Here is a 7,085-nt window from a genome sequence, read left to right as displayed (position 1 = left end):
ATACGACCCCGCGAGCGGCGGGATCCAATAGCAGGGCTTTTCTTTAGCGTTCGGGGATCTGGGCCTCGCAGCCCAGCTGGTCGTTTTTGTAATCAAGGCATGATCCGGGACTCCATGCGCTTCTTCCCCGAGCAGCGTCGGCGCTGCTCTGATTTGGAAGGATCCCAGATTTCCCTGCATAGCCCACCGTTTTTTCATGACCAGAGCTGTGAGAAGTGCACACTGTTTCTCCAATTCTTCCACTTTGGCTTTCTCAGTCCACATCTTTCGCACACATCTTTGCTCTTCTCCGGATCCCGCTCGTCTGGATGAGGATGGTAGCTGGCAACTAAGCTGGCTGCCAGACTCGCGTTTGTCTTACGCAACAGAAGAACGAGGCCTCGGTTAATAGGACCACGAGAGCGTCCGTTCAGCTGGTTAGTTAGGAGCCAGCTGTGGTTGGTCTTCTTTGACATGTGATCCGTACTGTGTATGAGTGGGAAGCGACGCGATGGAATGTTCCCTGTCCTGTTGGCAGCACTGATGATTCACGGCTGGCTCGTATTGCGATGGATTTTCCATCTGTGTGTTTGTACGTCTCGTCGAGGTTTGTTTTTTTGGGGGGTTTTTTCCCCCATTGACCAACCAGAAGTCCTGCTTCGAGTTGCTTGCACCGGGCTACCTTCAAAAGCTGTTAATCGCTGAAAATATTCCTTTGAAGAATCGTTCGCCGAGTTTATGATTGTTCCGTGTTTGAAAAAGAGACTTTGTAGAAGCTCTAAAGAAATAGTTTCACTTAAAAATGGAAATTTGCTGACAGTTTTACTCAACTTCAGGTAATTTTTCAGAGCTCAGGATGAGGTTGTTTCTCATACAGGTTGTAGAAATGTAGCGTCGCTTCAGTGTTCAGCATGGATGCTCTGCAGTGATGGGTGCCGTCAGAATTGAGCCGTCCAAACAGCTGATAAAAAAACATCCACAATAATCCACACCACATCTAGTCCACATCCAATATGTCACCCCAATTTTCAGGCAAATAATTACTTCTATTTTCAAAAGATCGGTTCACACAAGATGGGGCTTTTATGTCAATTTGGCAATCTCTTTCTGTCAAAACATCACAATATGACTTCCACATCTTTTGCTTTCCATGCTCAACGGAAGAAAGAAAGTCAAATGTGTTTGAAACGGCACGAGCGAGTAAATGATGACTGGTTGTTTATTATGGTCGGCACCCACAATAAAGTGGTTTTTAGCCACATTTGAATTATTAGGTCGGCATGTTTTTTTCCCCCAGACGGCTGGGTTACGGTCACACAATAATGTGGCAGTATGTGTCCGTGGTTAGTAGTGCAAATCCGGACTGCTGGGGAATATTCAAAAAGTTAAGATGTTTGGTGTCGTATCTGAAGCAGGACTTATTCTGCTGATGTGAACCCGTAACATTCGCAATACGTGTGAATGTGTTTATATTATATTTGTTTACTGAGGTTTATGGTTCGAATTGTTCTTGAGCAAACAAAAACATTGTAGTTTTTCTGTCCTAACAACCTCTGCTTTCCTTCTCTATTGTCTGATGAAATAATAGATGTGGGTGTTACTATGGCACAATATATGCACCCGGTACAGGTATGTTAATGAGCTCCTGGTTGTGATGCATCATAACCATATGAAATCAATTCGAGGGAGCGTTGTTTGCAGGTTTGTATCAGTTACTTTTCCATATTGTTGTTGCAGCTTGTACGCTGGTGGTCTGTTGTGGGACTCACTTAAGATGACATGCAAACACTCGGCCCTGCATGTGTTTTCAATGTTGAGTCTTTGTATTTCAACATTAAGTGGACCGCAGGGAAGCGAAAAGCAGATTTAAATTTCCCATCAGCTTCGGACAGAAGAGGTCGAACTGTCAGTCGGAGAGGTGGATTTTAGATAATAGTGTTCGTTAGAAGGCAGGTTTTAGCTCCCAAGTGAAGCTGTGGTTTTAAACGACTCTCTAAATCTCGAGACATGACAAAAAAACTTTGTGTGTATCACGTATCTTGATGCATTATCATGGTTTTATTGGCCCAGCCCTGGTTTGCAGGGATTAAAAGCATCTTTAGACCCCTCTATGAGGAATCCCTCGCTTGGAGCTGAGCGCTGACTCTGTCTCTCTCTCAGATCTCTGCAAGCCCTCTTCAGATCCATATTTTACTCCGTGGGGAGAGTCACACTGGCCCTGGAGTCAAAGCATTTTATTTTCTCAAAAAAAACAGATTCTGAGAGATGTTGATAGTTCGAGGCCTGCTTGATGCTTGATGTTTAGTTCGAGGCCTGCTTTCCCACTGACGTACGTTGAATAGGATGCTTGTGCATAAACGTTTCCCCCCCCCCCCCCCCCCCCCCCTTCAGCCGTGCGGGGAAAGTGCTTCGTTCCCTCAGGCGCTGTCCAGCCACGAGCTCTTTTGCAAACTTCTGCAGCCATTTAAGAGAAAACTGCAGCAGTTCCGGTCGTGCTGAGATGTGTGTGTGCTGCTGCGTCAAAACACGTTGACAGCACTTAATGCAGGACGAGCTTCAGAAGTAAAGCAGTCTGTGTGCAGTCCACAGCAGACATGCGCATAAATATGAGCATAATGCATTTCAAACCCTGATCTTATGTTATTAGAAATCCATTCATTTTTTTGTAAATTTAGGCCCCTCTGGAATATGCTTTATTTTTTCCACAAAATGGCCCTGTTGTTATTATATTATTATTATTTACTTATTTATTTATATTTAATTTTATTTTTTCAGGGTTTAAGTTTTCCTGGTTTCCTTTTTTTTTTTTTTTTCGTTTTGTTTTTTTTTTGTTTCCTGGTTTTTGTGGTTTATTTATTTATTTTATTTTCTGGCTTCCATTTTCTTCTGTTACAATTTTCTGGATTTCCAGTTTATATATATTAATAATAATTAATAATATAATAATAATTATTATTATTATTATTATTATTATTATTATATTATATATTATTATTTAGTATTATTATTAATATTTATATTATTATAATAATACTAATAATAATGATATTAATGTTTTTTAAATTTTGTATTTATTATTATTATATTATTATTATTATTATATTATTATATATTAGCCTGCCATTTTGTGGGACATTTATGTAAAAGCATCCTTATTTCAATAGATTTGCTTTATGTAAAAAAAAACAAAAACAAGTCCTTCCTTTTTTTCCCCCCAGTTTTAATTTTGCTAAATTCAAGGGGTTTTTTTCTTTCTCTTTTTCTTTTTTTTCCTGGATTCTTCTCTTATTTTCTGGATTCACCTTTCAAGTTTATTTTTGAGTTCGTTTCAGATTTTTTTTATTATTTATTTTGTTTTTCTGAGTGTGTAGTTCTGTTTCATTCTCTATTTTATTCTGGATTCTTTTTGTGTAATGGTTAAAATACAATTTTGGTGATCAACAAAGCATGTCTAATTTTATCCATACATATAATATTAGTAAAGTAAATTTTGAGTTGTTATTGAAATTGTAATTCGATTATTATATCTTTACTCAAGAAACTGGGGTTATTGAATGTGTGTTGTTAGCACTTAGAATTGTGAGTCACATGTGAACGTCAGGACGTCTTGAAACGATGATAGATGAACAGTTTTACATGCGCTGAGTCATGTTGCGGTCGTAGCAGCTGATGCCTAATAATGGCACGTCCATGCATGCGATGTTAAAGGACATGTAAAAGTCAATTGCTGCATCATATGCCATTGTATTTGAGTGTTCATTCCAGAACTATATCTTTGGGTCTCCGGCATTTTATACACATTTCTGTACATAAATGCAGCTTTATTTTGTTAGATTTGCGTTATGTAATTCCTTTTTTTTTTGTGCTCCCAACTGTTCAAACGTCTCCTCCACAAGTGGCAAGGAAAAAATGTGAAGACCATTACACTGCTGTTGGTGTAGAAAGGTTTAATTTCGTGCTGCGAGGCGTAAATAATAACAGAAAGCCTGCCGGAGATGGCATTATCAATGTGATTGTTTTGCCATTGTGTGTGATGTGCATTGATGTTAGCATGTTACATAAACTGTTCCGAGTCCCCACAGAGATCGCTGATGATGTTGAAGAAGAAGGGGAACACAAGGAATGGCGAGGCTGGTAAAAAGATCACAGATGCTACGGAAGAAAAAGCAGAAGCGCTTATGAAGCGCGACACCAGGTGGCTACATTTCAGAAATCTGTCAAAACAACACACCGTGTTTAATTCAAATTTGCAAACTTCACATTTAAAGTCCACGGAAACTTATTCAGAAAGCATTTTATGAATTATGTGTGAAATTAAATTTAATGGTAAGAAGATCAAGCGGTGCATAAAAAAGAACTTTGTGTGTTTGGGCCTTGCTGAGTTTTACGATGTTCTGCAGGAAGTGGAGGAAGGGATAAAAAGCGAGGCGGAACAGGAAGGGGATGCTGCTCCCACCGCAGGAAGGGAAAAGCTGACTGATCTGACCATCACCATCAACAAATCATCAAACGTGAGGCTGCTTTATTCCTGCACAGACACACAATCACCAGCAGATTCAGAGCCCGCTGACCATATAAAAGCCTGTAGCTTTTGATTGTTGTTTGCTTCAGACCAGCATTGGAATCTCACTGATGAGCTGAGAGAGTCTCATTTTTAGTCACTTGCTTGTTTGCTTGATAAATTCACGATCGTGGTTTAGGTTACTTCATTTTTACGCTTACGGTTGTAGTACTTATTGAATAGCAACCTTCCCATGTTACACTTGAAGTTTATTTGGTTTAAAAGTTTTTTTTTGATAAAGGGGACTTTTTGTTGGGTACAGGAATTTGTTTATGCCACACTGACATGTTACATTGAACTGAACTGAAGCAACATTAAACTGAATTGAGCTGAAAATAAAAGGACACTGTGTGTCCCTGTTTTGTTTGCTAGAGCTGCTTTCCTACCAGAGCGAAATAACAAGTTTGTTCAGTATTGTGCTGACTTTTACAAAACAGTAGCGCTGTTATTTTTCTGCTTATTGCTGCTTTGGAAACAATCTCTGTCATTATAAAGTGAGCATTTGGAAATAAAGTGATTTCGACCATACTGAAACAAGGGGACACTCAAAATATATTAAAAATAATATGGTTAAAATACGACAAACAACTAGAAAAATGGTCATAGATATTTAAATGAATGCACTTATCAAGCAACCTGTTTTTATTTATTCATTAATCTATATACATATATTATTGTGTGGGGCTGTCAAATGATTAATCACGATTAATCACATCCAAAATAAAAGGTTTGGTTTACATAATAACTTAATAGTGTGTATACGTGTGTATATTTATTATGTATATATAAGTACACACACATGCGTGTATATATTTCCAAGAAGAATCATGTTATGTTTGTATATTAAATATATTTATATTAATATAAAAATATAAGAATATAAATATATAAATGTATATACATGTAAATATTTTTCTAAAATATATAATTTATGTGTGTGTGATTTATCATATACCATAATAAATATACCTATTTTTACATACCTATATTATGTAAACAAAGCTTTATTTTGGATAATGATTAATCGTGAGTAATCGACTTGGACAGCCCCTATTATTATTATTAGTATTGGTAGAACAAAAACAACTAGGAAAAAATGGTTCAAGATATTTAGAATTAATTCACTTATTCAGCAACTGTTTTTTATATATATATATATATATAAAAAAAATCAAAATAACTATATATATATATATACTATATATAATGGATTTTTTTTTTTTGAAACAGACCATTTGCGATGTTTCACACATCTTGGAAAACCCTACATATTATTAATTAACACTTAATTGTTTTACATATCATCTATATCCTTATCAGTAAAATCACAAACAATGCCCAAAAAGTCAAGCAGATTTATAACCGTTCACACCCAAAAAACTTGTCTAGAACCATGAAAAACCCTTACTTTAAATAAAATAAACTGAAATGATTTAATATATAAAACAAAAAATTGTAACCTTTTTATTTCAATAAAATATTTTGAACTACTAAAAAAAACACAAACCTAATAAAAAATGACAAAAGCATACAATTAAAAAACTAAAAACTTGATTCTGAAATTTTTTTTATAAGCTTTTAAAATAATAAATAAAGATTATAATAGTATATAAAGACTAAGGGGGACCTGGGAGTCAGAAAGGCTGAAAGCCGCTGAAACCGTGCTGTCCTGAACTAGAACGAAGGGGAAAGTAATCTAAATCTGCAGAACATCACTGATAGCTGGACTAGGAATAATATAGAGATTTTCAGTTGGTGTATCAATGTTGTTGTGTTCAGGATCAGCGTGTGGGTGACCAAGCGCCAGGGCCCGGAGACGAGGGCGGGAGAGAGGAGAACGATCAGGGATCGCGATCTTCAGCATCGGGAGAGGAAGAGACGGCAGCTCGCTGTCACAACATCCGGAAAACGTCAAGGTGAGACTGAAATCAAGTTCTCTTGTACTCTGACTTACAAAAGTTGACTGTGAACAAAAGTTATTAATCCATTCAGACCCTTCTGTTAGACTAATGACTCTTAGATGTGTGTGTTTTTGTTATTTAATCAATGCTCGTTTTGGGGACAAAGCCTTTATTTTCTCTCTTGATGACTTTGCTTACTTTACTAATCTATGCAGTCAATTAATCTAAATAAAACCTAAATAGTGACGTTTTTCCAAATCGTAATGAGAAGTGCTTTATAACTAGCTCAACACACAAGAGAAGCTTTAAAGGCTCTTTGTGCTTTTCTGCTAAAATAAAAGCTTGATGATAATGTGACCTCTGGAGCACAAAAACTAGTCATAAGGGTACATTTTCGAAAATTTAGATTTATACATATCTGAAGAATCATCTTTCGCATGAGGTACGGTTGGTTAGGATAGGAGCAATATTTGCCATGAGATACAAAACTATTTGAAAATCTGGAATTGCGGGTGCAACAAAAATCTAAATATGAGAAAATCATCTTTTAAAAGTTGTCAAATGAGTTCTTTAGAATGCATATTACTGAATCAAAAATTAAGGTTTGATATATTTACAGTAAGAAATTTACACACATCTCATGG

The 7,085-nt window shown here is 36.6% G+C and overlaps 1 pseudogene; it reads left to right on the top strand.

The window, feature by feature from the left end:
* The first annotated feature begins 4,073 nt into the window (after window positions 1-4,073).
* LOC122148098 overlaps window positions 4,074-7,085 on the top strand; it is a 7,409-nt pseudogene continuing 4,397 nt past the window's right edge.

The sequence above is a fragment of the Cyprinus carpio genome, chromosome A17, assembly GCF_018340385.1.
Source record: "Cyprinus carpio isolate SPL01 chromosome A17, ASM1834038v1, whole genome shotgun sequence".
In the NCBI taxonomy this organism is placed as follows: Eukaryota; Metazoa; Chordata; class Actinopteri; order Cypriniformes; family Cyprinidae; genus Cyprinus; species Cyprinus carpio.
This window is presented reverse-complemented; position numbering and strand designations above follow the sequence as displayed.